The sequence below is a fragment of the Homalodisca vitripennis genome, chromosome X (genome assembly GCF_021130785.1).
Source record: "Homalodisca vitripennis isolate AUS2020 chromosome X, UT_GWSS_2.1, whole genome shotgun sequence".
NCBI lineage: Eukaryota > Metazoa > Arthropoda > Insecta > Hemiptera > Cicadellidae > Homalodisca > Homalodisca vitripennis.
The window spans coordinates 5686870-5702583 of NC_060215.1; positions in this window are offsets into that span (position 1 = coordinate 5686870).

The window sequence follows — 15714 nt, forward strand, 5'->3', positions numbered from 1 at the left end:
TAGTTTTCTCTACACCAACAACTGTGTTAGCTTATATAAACATTACTTTCCCAAATTATAAGGTATTTTGGTAACATGAAGCACAGTCCTTAACGTGAAATAAGCGAATTTCGACTTCATTTTACAAACATACTTGTTTGTCATATTATTTTGTCGTATTATGTCTGAGTTTAACTTTCGTATATTATTATAACGTGATATGCGAATTTTATTATAATGATATTGACATATTAATCTATTCATATTATATTAAAGGCATTATCAGATTGTGACTCAGACTGGTATAGATGATTCAATGTGAACGCACCTGTCGGTCACGTCGCCTGCACACCTCTACTCTCCTGATATTCCAAAGAACCTGAGCTACCTACCGTTCTCTCGCAGAGTGATGGGCTTACCTGTTACTTTTCCATAACAGGTCTACCTGTTACTTCCACTTAAGAGACCTGTTCTTTCTTAACAGGTCTTATCTGTTTATTTTGGCTAATAGGTCTAATCTGTTATTTTTACTAACCGGCTCCGGGCCTGACCCTGAACTGAGCTGTTCCTTACCTGTTATTTCAGTTCTGTCATTATTACAAAAATTGAGTATTCCAAGATAGAGAGATACAAATACAATACTGTTCAAATCCTATAAATTAACAAACTAATCACTCTTGGACTTTTAGCTAATTGGTTAATATTTATGAATTTCAGCTACCTATGTTAATAAATAAAACACATGATTCAATGATTCAATAAATCCTTTTATTTAACCATGTCACACACAAATGAGATGATTAACTGACATTGTTAATTTTAAATATAATTACAAAAGTATTTATTAGTTTTTACAAAAAATGGTACCTAATTTCTCAATACTTACATTAATAAATGATAAAAATATATTTTTAAATTTGCAAAATAGTTAAACATAAATAATTAATAATAATAACTAATTGCTACTCATCAATACTGTAAAGACACAATAGAAGAAATGGTGAAGAATACATAAATAATAATAAATCAATAAAAAATGAATAATAATAACTAATTGGTATGGTACATATACTAACGAAACATATTTTAAAGTTATAAAATATGAAACGGTGGACAATAAATATATAATAATAAATCAATAAAAATTAATAATAATAACTAATTGGTACATATACTAACAACAAATATTTTAAAGGTATAAAAATGGGTGGACAATAAATTAATAAAAATGAATAATAATAACAAAAAACTTTAAATGTTGGGACCAATTTTTAACGATTTTGGAAAATGAGTTCATTCCTCATCATAATCATAAGAAGATTTATTTCTCATTTCCATCAAGTCATCTGGTTTATTATGGAGGAATGAGGAATGAATGAAACTCAACTCAAACCGGTCCTAGTCCTGAACAATGGAAATGGAATGGATCAATACTAGAGAAATAGAATGAAACAGAAGAAACTAGAAAGAAAGAAGAACAGCCTACCCAACTAGTGCTGCAGTCTGGTGGCCAGATAGAAAACTGGACCTGTTATTGAGACCTGTTTAGGCTGTTTTGCTGGCTGGCATATGCGTGGGTAACAGATAACGGCCCGGACTCCCGGTCGGTAGGTCTGTTCTACTATTCTGTTTCCGTTCCGAGTCCCACCAGTCACAGTTCTCGGGGACCTATTAAGACCTGTTAAGAGAAACTGATCGATAACAGGTCTAACCTGTTACTTTATTTATCTGTTACAAAATAACAGATCCGTTATTTTGGACCCATCACTACGGAGTCGCAGCACGCGCCACAGTACCTGATGAACCAACTTGGCTGACTACGTCTCCTGCCAACTTCTGTTCTCCTAATACTCTCTACATTAAATTCTTCCTGTAACAGTAGTATTTTAATTTAGCGATTTAAAAACACGCCTCCACCACATATCACTTTGCACAGTATTTCCAATAGTTTGAGTTTGTTGGTTGTCCGGTAGGTCTCTTGTGCACTCCGGGATCCAGTGAGTGATACAATTATAGAGAATGGATTAACATTGATGGTCTGTAAATTTTTTAAATCCTGAAATTTTTATAAGGAGTACTTTAACACAAAACTATATAATTTACTTTGCATTTGAGGGCAATTTTGACGTTAAGTTGAGAAGATTCATAAAAGACTCATATGAAATACTACAGTTTAATTAGTTATACAGTAACTTAAATGACCCTATACTCTCGCACATGTAGAAATACTTCAATTTCATAAATTTACAGTAGCTTTCCAGATACTATTATAATTACATCTATACCTCACTGTAGGCTTCATTAACATTTGTAAATAACCTATGTGTATATTTGCTCAACCAGAGTTACTCTAATTCGCATAAAAACATAAAGAATATAAATAGTTGCTATAAGTTGGTCTCCAGGTAGTCTTTACCTGTAAAGAAAGCAAAGGAATTTAAGATACCATATAGGACTGTCATTAAAATGGTGTTGTGGGGCAACATTAAAAAATGCTCAAGACAAAGAGAGTCCACTTCACGTGCTGTAGCCATCAGTCACTCAGAATAATGATTCAAAATAATACATCTGTCAATAATCAAAATATAGTTGCTTTATAATATGTATTACGAATTTTAACTTTACAAATTTTAATTAACAATCCATCTTAATTTCCTAAAATAGACGTTCATTGTGAACAACAATTATGTAAATAAGTAATAAGATATGTTAAAACAATAATACAACCCATTCTATAACTTTAAATTTAAAAAGTTTGAATAACATTTTGGAGCCATTATGACGAATTACTAAAGTACTGTTAATTTGTTACTGTTACTATATATAACATTTATTTATTATTATTTTTTTTTTTTAAAGGGGAGGCCGATCCCCTTTTAAGCCTTATTCTGTCCGCCCTCATGGGCCACTGGCCTGTGCGAGGATCTTATCAAACAGAATAAGGGGGAGAGTCGACACAATACAAGGTCAATGGTACTGATAAAAAGTGCAATGGTCACAGACAGGATTTGAACCTGCGTTATCTCTAACTCAGGCCCAAAGTCCAACGACTTAGACCGCTCGGCCATCGGCACTCCCAATTTATCTCCACTCTCCATTTATGGTTATCAGGTTTTATATTTCACCATTCTGTATATCAGTTTAAGTTTAATGATACTAGTTTAATAATAATAATCAGTTAGTATTTAATAATACTTTATGTTAATAAAAATCGTTTTTATGCTAAATACGTATATATAAACAGAATCAATCCAGTGGCCGTCACTCCCATGACAATGGTCGGTTAGCAACTAACGCTCAGCGACAAGGCTCATAAAGTCTACTGCAGGTCGCGATTCTATTTGACTACCTCAACCTCATTCCCTTGGCTTGTTTTTTCTATATAATTGTGCTCGTTAATTGATTGCCTCACGAATCCAGTGATTACACTTCCAAAAAAGGCACAGAAAATTGTTACAGCAAAGTTATAATTATTGATTTATGTAAACGTAAAAAGAAAATTCATATTTTATTTACTCAATCTTCTTTATAGGAATATATGCTTCTAAATGCATTTATTTCTTTACATTGTTTTGGATAGGTAGGTTTAGAGGACTGTTTAAAAATGTATTAAATTATCACTGATCCCAGGGGTGCCAGGTAACCTAAGTTAAAGCAACTTAGAAAACGCACCAGATTATTTTCAAGTGTGTTAATATTATTATCACGTTTCAAATACATTGTATCAAATATGTTTCACTATAATATATATATATATATATATATATATATATATATATATATATTGATAATAATTATAAAACATGAAGATTTTGGAGAAGAAATGTTATAATTACATCAAACTATGACAACCCACCAAGTGAAGAGATTGACATTCCAGTTGAATCTCACGAACTATCCCTTTACAATGAAGAGATTTGAAGTATTTCGTGAATATCTTTATTTATTTCAATTATACAGTATTAGCCAAAATAAACAGTACTGAAATGGTAATATTTTATTATAGTAAACACAGTTACATTTAATATAGATTTTACCAATAAATACAAGTCAAAGGAAGCAAAATCGGTTAAACTCAGGTATTAACATTTTCAATATGATCCCCGTTCAGTTTTAGGCAACACTCGTACCGTTCTTGTAGTTTTGCATCATTTTTATGAATAGGGATTGTTCCAATCTCCTTAATAAACATGGTTATGTTTTCTTTGAGTTGACCGATGGTAGACGGTGGGTCCTCGCGGAAAATATTTTCTTTCAAAATTCCCCTGACGGAGGCGTCCGGTGTTGTAAGATCGGAGAGTGGGCCGAGTAAGGAAAGTTTCTAATGGAGATGAGACGGTTTCCAAAGGTTTGTTGGAGGAAAGCAATGTTGTTAACGGCAGTGTGACTGGTTGCGCCATCTTTCTGGAACCACTGTGAATTTAACAGCAGGTTTCGTGCAAGACAAAATTTCCTGAGGTCTCTCACAAAAAGATCAAGAATGGCCCTATATCTTCTCAAAAAAAAACTCAACAAACAGAAAAAAAACAAATTTTGGACAAGTACAGTCAGCTCTCAAATGAACAATTTGGGTTCAGAAAGGGCAAATCGACGACAGACGCAGTAGTGAGTCTTGTCGATATGATTGTAGAGGGAATAGAATGTCGGAACCACCCAATGAGTGTGTTCTTAGACTTTTCCAAAGCATTTCGACTGCGTTGACCATATAGCATACTGCTCGACAGACTTGGGCCCCATGGCATCAGAGGCGTGCCTCCTTAAATGGCTTAGCTAATTTCTAAGTCATAGATCCCAAGTTGTCCAAATATCAAATCAATCGTCAAAACCAATAGAACTGAGGTACGGTGTTCCCCAGGGATCCATTCTCAGTCCTGTGCTTTTCCTGCTTTATGTCAACGACATAGGATCATCACTTCTGCATGGAGGACTAGTGCAGTATACTGATGATACGGCTCTCTGTTTTAGTGCAAGATCAAGTGAAGTGTTGGAACAAGAGGCCTTTGTTGACATCAATAACTGTGTACAATACTTCCAAAGTATCAATTTCACAATAAACACCTCAAAATCCAACGTTTTTTAAATTTTGCTTTGCGCGATGTAGGCAACCATTGTGGATCTGCCGTCTTCTTAGCTGATTCCACACTGGAATAAGTCCTCTCTTCAAAATTTCTAAGAATAACACCTTGATCGATGGTTAACTTGGAATGAACACATCAATCATGTTTGCGCAAAAATTTTCTTAGGCATTTATGTCTTGAGATCCTTAGCAAAATACTGCCCAAGTCAGGTACTGATAACGGCGTATTATGGCTTAATTTACCCCCATTTGTCTTACGGAGTGGTCCTGTGGGGAGCGTGCGCAAGCTCTCAGTTTCAGAGAGCATTCAAACTCCAAAAAGAAACTATTCGAATAATTGCAAAAATAAAATTCAGAGAATCGTGCAGGCAAGCTTTTAAGGAATTACAGCTGTTAACTCTCCCGTGTCTGTACATTTTAGAAACCACATTGTTTTGTATGTATAAGTGTGCCTTAACCAGAGGCCGAGACATACATACGCATGAGACACGAGGTAGAGAATTACTAAGAACTGCAAGCCACAGAACAGTGGTTTTTGTACACCTGCCCTCACAGGCAGGTGAAAATTTCATTAACAGACTGCCAAATTCAATAAAAAATTCCCTAACGCCCAAGGCGTTCAAAAGGCGCCTTAAACACATCTTGGTGTCACAAGCATTTTATAGTGCATGGGAGTTTTTAGCATTTAACTGGGAGACCGCCCAATTACACGACTGATTCTGCTGTTTATAGTGGGATATATTCGCGAAGGATGAAACGAGCATAAGTGTAAAATTGTATGTGTAAATGAGAATTTTGTGGCATGAATGTAAGAAATTTTAGATTACAATTTTTGACATTTGCTATACATTGTAATATTGTCGCTGCGATAAAGCTGATTTGATTTGAGTCCGAGTTTACAAGTAAAAAAGGATGGCAGTTGTCAATTGGTAACAAAGGGCTGTCACATTGACTGACTGACAAATGTATGACATTACTAACAACCAGACAAGCGTTCAGAATATTATCATGCGACTTAAGATTAAACAATGTCACGAAGTTAAATAAATCTCTAACCGAAACGCTGCCCAACAGCATATTGTAGTTCAATCCATTAATTTCGGGAACATTTTATTAATTATAATAGCGTAGGATCAATAAGTTTATATACATAAAATTATTAACGCAATTGTCAAACAATATAAAGTAATCATTGTAGAGTTCGAGGACTGTTGGGAGGGAAATACACAACTTTTAAATGTGCTGTTAAGTCTGAGTCAGGCGTGCGCACCTACAGTAAGACACAATATAGTTTGTAAGTAAGGCCCCTTACATTCTAATAGTAAATTTTTAACTGATTATTATTCATGCTAGGTTACCAATATAGAATTAAAAATACATAAGACAATAGTAATTTGTTTCAAACTAATCGACTACACATATTTGTTAGACCCATAGTTGAAATAGAGCCTACTTTACAATGGAAACACATATTTAATTCCTATCCTCATCTTCACCAGACCTTGTTTTCAGCGCTTGACTGAGACTCTTTCCTTATTAGTGTAGACAGATCGCTCTCATAATTCAGCAGTATGATACTTCCGTTCTCAGTTTTTCCTCACCATGATCTTGTCTACACTGTCAGCCCGTACAAACTAATAGTTGTAATCAGTCCTAGTTTTACGTGCCTTGGCGAGGAGCACTCGTCTAGCCGGGGCTAGAGATGGGTTCACGTAGATCTGCATGTCAGTAGTATGACCTGGAAGATGGCGCGTAGAAAAGTCTCTTTTTGCCTTCCGCTTGTCAAGTAGTTTGTCATCCTCACGCCACAAGAATTTTCTATGATGTCTGAAGTTGGACGGTTGCTGCCATCGTTGAATCGATGGCAGGCGTCAATTCCGTCTTCCTTGAAGGTAAACCCCTAGAGATGATCCAACATCAATCACAGTCCCTCTTCAAGGACGAGTCCGTTTCGGTGGGTGAATCTGATACGCCAAAGATTTCTAGGGTATTTCGCCGGTAACACTGTTCCAGATCACTTTACCGCTTGGACAAACTCTAGACTTGCACTTTGTTCTTTGTTCCCTGCTTCCAGGACATTATCCACTTCCTGCTGATGGTCAATCGTTTTTTGCTGCCGTATAATAAGATAATTATTTTTCGTGATACACGATACACTCAGAACAGTCTTCCAATGATTTTACAAGCTGCTTCTCAATGTTACTCTGACTATCGTACGTAGGTTTGAAGGTTGAACAATATTGAGGTTAGGTTAAGCCTACTTCCCAAAACCAAACACATAGGCACAAAATCATGTCCACAAAACCATTCTTCATTAACTGGCGCAAATAATTACTTGTTATCAATATACCACACAAAAATAGTTAAGTTTGAGTACCGAACTTTACACAGACTGTTTACGCAGTAGCGAAATTGTAGTTAGATGTTAGTCATTTCACAGTGACTTATTATTATTTTAATTCTAGTACGGTATATATCTGTATGTCACGATGATATTTCTAGGGCACATCAAATAAAATTCCAAGCAGTTGAAACCATTTGTCACGTTCACAAAGAGATACGTATAAAATTACATTACGGAGACATTTGTAGATGGAAGGACGGGTGAGACATGAGTTATAAAGGGTGCATTTGAGGGTAAATGCCAACTCACTGATGTTGAACTTGGTTCTTGCCTCGCTTCAACCGAAGGGGGATGGGGGAGAACTTCCAGCTTGGCCAGGGGCTCTAGAGCTGCAGTGGGAGCCACGGAAAAGCATGTCATTATCAATAAGAATCTTCACTGGCATCCGCTTAGGAACAAGTGTAGAGAGGAACCATCACGAGGGGTAATGTCTCCAGCACGGCTCCTACGGTACAACTGTACAACGAATACGAGAAAATAGGGCATAGGGATCCAAGAAGGCACTACTTTGCCCGAGAGAAAACACAGTGCGAGATTTTGGAGTGACCGCGGCCGGACCACATCTCCAAAACGGCTCCGACGATACAATCACGGCCCGGTCAGCCCTTGCTACGTCAACGCCGTGATATCTACTCCTTCTGCACCCGCGAAGTCAATAGTCTCTCTCCAACTTCACACTACGTTGATTTTACCGTTGTGAAATCACTGTTACTACTTCTACTCCTGGTTTACAAAACATTTTAAGTTGCGAAGATACAAGTTCTGACGAAGAAGACATTATGATAGTATGATAAAGCTTGCTATGAGCTAATCAAACAAGAGCAAGGTACTGGAAACGACCTGCACTGCTGAGGGTACGTTCGGAGAGTGGAAAACACTTTAGACAAATTTTGGAGACCTTGTAGGAGGAATATCCCTAACCCACCATTCCATCACCTCCCTTCCGGCCTTCTCGAAATGTTGAAATGCATGCAATCAAATGGACACCAGCCCTCTGCGAACGGCCTTGCGGCCTCGGTCGACTCTTGGCACGCCGTGCTTAAGGGCTCCTGCCTGGACCGTACGCAGACAGACTGAACCATGTGATGTGCCAACCAATGAGAGACTGCCATCAAATTGGACTGTAGGTACAACGGCCACTTAGATAAGCTCACCAGTATAGAGTTGGGCATAAGAATGGCCTAAAGTATTAAGATAACAAGGAGTTTTCTATTGAATATTGAAATCTAAAACCTACTTTAATGGATAGGCTATTTTGTTAAACGTTAAACACAAAGGTTTACGTAATTAGTATTTTTTAAACTTTTCTCATTGTATATCGTTAGTTTCGCTATAATATTAAAGCACATTAAGTTATTAGTTTTTTGTAGGTTTTAATCAGTAATCAACGTTCTAAAATTTATATTTCAGTATAACGGTTACTGCAACAAATTATAACCAAGAAGTTATATTATAGGAGAGTTGTATTTATTTTGAAACAAAACTAATACCGAACTGTAACTGTGATAACCTTGAACTCATAATGTACTTTAAAATTAAGACTTAGGTACTGCGGCAAGAGGTAGCCTGCGAAGTACTGTACTGTATTAACTCTTTTAATCAAAACAAGTAAATAGATTACAACATAACCACTCGTAATTTATTTCGCACATAAATTCGTAACACACCCTAAAAATAATAAAAAAAATTGTAGTGTGTTTAGAAGTGTTCACGGCTCACTACTGACCCGTTTGGTTTCAAGCAAGAGTAATTTGACAGTTGGCGGTGTAGAAAACTTGATCGACATGGTTTCAGAGGGCTATAAGATCGAAGTGTTTTGATCACAAAACATTGTTTGACCTGCCACTTCAACGGTTCCAGTATTTTCAAGTAGCAGAACCTCATACATATTTAAAAGTTTTCAAATCTAGCCATGTTACTATATGAAGTCTTATAGGAATCTATGGTCAGCCCAACTCAGTTTTTTGTATAAATCAACGACATTTGTTCGTCTCGACAGTTCTGAAAGTCTTAATGAACGCATACGAAACGACTCTCTGTGTCAGTAAAAAGTCAGGTCTAATACAAAATCGTGTATCTGTGGATTTAAATTGTTGGGATCAGTAATTCAACCAGATTAATTTAAAAACCAACATTTCAAAATCAAACTTTATCGATTTTCTGCGCTCTTTATATCTTGACTGCGGTGCACACGTCATATTGAATGACAGTATTAGAAAGTCCCACGGTTTAGAAAGTCCATATAGATAAATTCCTAAGAGTACATCTTGATTAAGTTTCGACTTGGGATGTTCACAAAATGGGTCACTACTGCGCACTGAAGTAGTGATTATGAGACCCTAGAGGGATTGCTCCCAGGGATGACATTGAGGAGCGCTGCTAGAGGGACTTAATGTCTTAAAGTATCTCGGCTTCAAAACGCAATTGATATTTTAGAACACAGACACTCATGCAATTGAACGTTCAGTAAGATGCAGTTATGGACTTAATCTTGCCTCTAAGATTTACAAACACTTTTCTCTCTCTCGAAATGTGCCCTCAATGGGGTGCGACATGTACAAGTGTGAAACTAAAGGCATCTATCGTATTGGTGGGCTTCATTTCGTCAAAATTTATTTGGTTATTGGCCTCAAGACATAATTTCCAGAGGCTAATTTTGAGCAAAGATGATTGATGTTAACATTCCATTTCAAACCTTGATCAAGGTAAATTCCGGTGAATTAGACTTTTTCTTGTATTTTTATCCACCGAAACAAAACTAGGGACATACTCGAAGTATACTGAGCTTAGAGCAAAATTCATGAGAGGCTGTAAAAAGTTTTGGACACAATTTTTTTATTCCAACAAAAGGGATTTGTTCCAAAACTTATTTAGAAATTTCGTCGAAACGACGAGTCGCATCATCACGCATAGGTTACGATTTTCCCGTGTGGCAGTGTTGATAAATCTAGAAACACACTTTTGAAGTGTGATTTTGACATAACAATCCTCTATTATCATATCGGTAAGACTCATAAATATGGCATTTATTGTCGGTTGACCATTTCTGAAGCTGAATTGCCCACTAGAGCTGTCTTTGTTTAAAAAACTGAATTGGTACAATCAAGACAAGCCGACAGCTAGTAATGAGGATATGGTCTTCTTTTTGAAAATATGGTTTATTTTGTGACATATTTTGGCCTTTCTCTCACTTGCAAAAACGTCAATGTTAAAATAATGAATAATGTAATATGAAATTGTTATTAATAAAAATAAGCAAAATTTTAAGCGTCATATAAGTGACAGAATCCCAAAACAATAGGTTCAAAAACAATTTATATAAGTGCTACAGAAATTTACTGTAGTTCCATAGAATAAAACTGTAAATATTAATTTGTGCATAATTTATTGACGTCATAATGACATATGTACATGAAAAAGACTGACATTAAAATCAAATGCCGCCGTTTTATTATCCCATGAGAAAATGTTTTATCATTGAATGCTGTAAATTCTCCTATCAATATATTACATAATGTAACATTAGTTTTCGTATTTTATTTGATATTATAATATTCAATTTTCCGCTTTCTGAGGAACAGCCTTTATAATTTGTGATTAGGTATTAGTGTTTATTTTTAATGGATAACTGCCAGAACACAAGCACAAGTATGTAATACTAACAGAGGTCATATAATAAAGCAGTAGAAGCAGTGTTGGTAATCACTTCTCCTCTACATACTGTAACAAGGAGAATTGTGTGGAGCCGGAAGGTATCTTTGACTGTCAAAATAAATCTGCTTATCTCGGTAGAAACTTTACATTACGTATCACATTACGAGGTAACGCACAAACTTTGATATTACAAGAGGAAGAATAAATTATTAATTAATATTACTTTAGGCAAGGACTTTACAACTTTTATGTTAGAGACTTTCACACACTTATCCTATCGAATGTCTAATTAAGACTAAACCAAATTTTCAAGTATAGTTAAATATTTTTATCCATTCTTGTTTTCTACATGTGCTTAAAATGTTTTTAAATATCCTTGTCTAACTTTACATATGTATTTATGTATTATACATTACTACAGGGATTGATGCAAATTTTAATTTCATTTTAAATCTGCCACACGCTTTGCTTAAAAGTTAAACATATAAAAGCTAGATTTTGTTTGATAGTTTTCTCCTAATATCAGTAAATTGAAGCATTGTTCTGTTTAAAGTTGTATGATAACCTAGATTTATTACAATGTACAGCAAGTTCAAATTCTTGTAAGCCGCTCTCTCTTGGCGGCGCGGCGTTATAGTCGCCACATTTGTCTACATCTCGTATTTATATTTATAGAAAAATTAATATACTTGATTTCTGTGGAAGTTTTACAGAATAAAACTTTTGTGATCTTCAGAGTACAAAATAGTTGGTCTTTTGGTCCGAAAGGTTATTATGTACTGTCTCCACTTATGAGAATTGTTTAAAGGAATAAATATATTATACTGATGATGAACATGTATATCCATAAAAATATTAGTAAGTACCGTGATGAATCTGTAAACTTGTGTTCAGTTTCTTATTATATGACAAAATGAAAACTGTGTAGTTAGAGCATGTACTAGGACGTGTGCTAGCTTGATATCTCTGCTGGAATCAACTTCTGACTCCGCCCTAATTATAATAAGATCCCACTGTGATTATAATGAAATTATGAAAACACCACCAACCCTTGCTCGTTACGTCCGCTCTTTTTCTGTCTGCTCATAATGTTGCAATGACTTGTATATCTTTACGCATATAAGCCAATATATTGCCTCCTAGTTTTGAGATATATGACTTCAAACATATTAACCTCATGTCGGAAGACACATTTCTTGGCATCCTTAAAATTTACAGTTATATTCAGATTAACAAAGGTAATGACTTAAATCGTACAACCTGGCGCAAATATGTAAGGTATACATATGACATGATATAACACCCATAACGCTTAGTTTGGAAAACATACGACTTGCCAAATCAATTTATAACCATTTAAGAGCTTCAAATTTAAAAAAATCTAACAAAGAAATAAGTTGAGAGTCACAAAAACATGCCTGATCTATAACGTGATGGCTTAAACATAATATGAAGAATTACGCCAAATACTAAAGACATTCTATTCATTAGGATGCCTATTATACAGTTTCATAACTCAATAATGGGTCACTTTTTATTAAAAATAATCAGTGGATTAGATAGTAAATAATGTCATATATAAGCCAGTACTTTTAAATTAAGTTATTCTGTATGAGCATTGTATCAACGTCAATTTTAAATAAATAGGAGGTTGAGAATTCAGCTTTGAATAAACTGAGGTATGTAGGACTGTTATTTTGCTCAGCCATAACGTAACCCTGATTGTACGATTTAATACTTTGAAAAAGCAATGAGTCAGCCGCATCGCTCCGAATAGACAGTTAATAAGATAATTAATATCAGGTACTACGGACACTTCACCGACGTTAAGTGTAATACCTCTTATACGTGTCATTGAATTTGCTTGTATAATCACAAATGTACGTTGTTACATATTTTGAAAAAACATGCCTGTTTTAACGAAGCGTTCATGATTACTTAAGTTTTGTAAAACCTAGCCAATTAAAGTATTATATATATATATATACATATATATTTGGTTAAATTCAGTAATCGACAAGTAATTATTAGTGTATATAGATTAATAAGACTCAAGAACAGATCGTCATATAAAAGAAAATTTCACATTACAAATCGAAACAAACATCCTCCGGATGTAAGTTGATGCCCAAGTCCGTCCACACTACTCTGATACACGAATAGGAAATTATACCACAAGATGTTCAACAATTATGCAGAAACCATTGACACAGACAGTAACGCCTGAAATAACAAGTTCAGAGAGTTCGTGGAGTAGCCCCATGTTGATATAAAAATATTGGTACTCACCGATAACTATTGAAATATTTGGCAAGCGAGCTGACGGGGCTACACTGACAAATCTTGGAGAACAAGGGGAAGATCGGCAATCATCTGGAAGATTTAACGGCGAAAGGAAGAAATTTGCAGTGCGAGTGAGAGTGTTAGAGTGAGGAATAGAATTTATTTATTAGAGGCGTTTGTTAGTTTCAATTGAAAATAAATTTCTTAAAAAAGTTGTACCTATTTTGTTTTAAGTGTGGAATTTTCTAAAATATCAGGGTTTCATTAATTGTCTTGATATGTTTAATTTAATTTTCCTAGGTATCTGTACCTAAAGTAGAATAACTATCTGGTGTAGAGTTTATAATAATAGTTGCTTTTGAAATACATACGATTATTTATCAATTTTTTTTTTTCATGTAAATGTTCATAATTTGGAACAATAAAATAAATTAATAAATTACGTACAATTTTTTATAATATATGTATATATATATATATATTTATTTATTTATATTTATATATGATGAAGATGCTATGATGCAACTGAGACTGTTGCAGAACACGGAGGTCACACGACAGTAGGCTAAACTAGACTACTTACTTAGAACTTTTATAGACTTCTACATCTCAGAACGATAGAATTTCAATACGTATCATCACAAGATTTGACAAGGAACTACACCAAAATCTATACAGTACTCTGAATGGGAACATCTGAATGTCATTTTGTCTGGACTACTCTGCGAACAATTAGAAAAGAACTTTTCAAATGCTCCCATACGCCACTAAACAATATGATCTTGGTCTAATGACAATTAATTACTAATCACAGAACCAAATGCTAATGTTCTGGGATATAATATACGGGAGAAAAATGAAATGATTTATTAACATTACGAATTCAAATTATACATGAATAAGATTATGAAAATGTAATAATGTTCTTTGTTTATTAAATACGCCACAAAAAGAAAAAGTAGCCTAAAGCTTCATTAATCCCACTTTTTAGACATCTCCGACTTCAATCAGTTTCAGTTTATCTATTGCCAGTTCGCATCGAAAAAATATGTTTTAAAACTATTTGTTTCATTTTATGAAATAGTTTGTTATCATTTTCATTTTCCTCTAATGTAGCAAACAAAATTGTAAGGAACGTATCCAGCAGAGTCTAAATATAGCTTGTACCAATTTTAAGCGCTTTTTGTAAATTGTAAATTAATACTCAAGGACGAATGAAGTAACTTTTTAAAACTAACAGCGAAGAGTAATAAAGCAGGCTTATTTCTATAACCGTCGTCTGACCTTACAAAACTTTTTTATTTAAAAGAAATAGATAATAGAAACATATATAATAGTAGATGGTAAACAGATTCAAAATTTTGAATCTATTTACCTCCAAAAAGGAGAACAAAGGTCGCAGCTGAGGTGTAGATGATCCATGAACATATTTAATTTCAATATCATGTATGTAACATGGGGATTAGGAACGTTAAAGAGTAGAGAAGTGAATCTCTTTCGACACCTAGCTGCATCGGTCCTCCCGGCGGTGTGAGGCGCGCGTGACTTTATAAAGCGACATTACACGACACGGTCCCACCGAGAACTGCATATTTTAACCTCTTTCTCCTTATCGTAAGTTTTTTCTCCTTATCGGTATATTGTTATTTAAAATTTTTTTATCTATTGATTTAAATAACCATTTTCTTTGTAATTAGAATATTTGGAAATTTTATCAGATGATCAATGGATTTCAAAGGTAGGACATTTTTATTTTTATTTAACGCCATTGACGCTGTAATACATTCAACGACTTTTAACATAATATTTTAAAGATTTTACAAAAAAACAGTGCAATTTTCATAATAGCAGGTACTCTTGTATTCTAGAACCAACTGCCAGGAGCACAACAAACCATTATTATACACGAGCGTTAAAGCATAAAAGTTAAAAGTAACAAAATTACAGTTAGGTCATTTATTATTGTCCTGCACATACATCTATCACATATTACGGTGACAATATTTATAAATATATATGTGCGTATACATACAGGACGTGTTTTTAATTTGGAAATATTGATATATTTAAAAGAACAAGTTATATAATGACGTATTGCAGCAGGCATCTACTTCCATGGGGAAACTGTTTGCATTAAAATGTAATACCCACTCAATCCTCTTTTCCCCCCATCACAAACAAATTAAATGAAATGGGAGGGAAAATTTTGATTACAATAAAGATTTAGTTCGATAAACATCTATAACAGAAAACCCTTTAGCTTGATTTTTATAACTACCCATTGCGCTAGCCTTGCCTCTATTGACATTTTATTAGC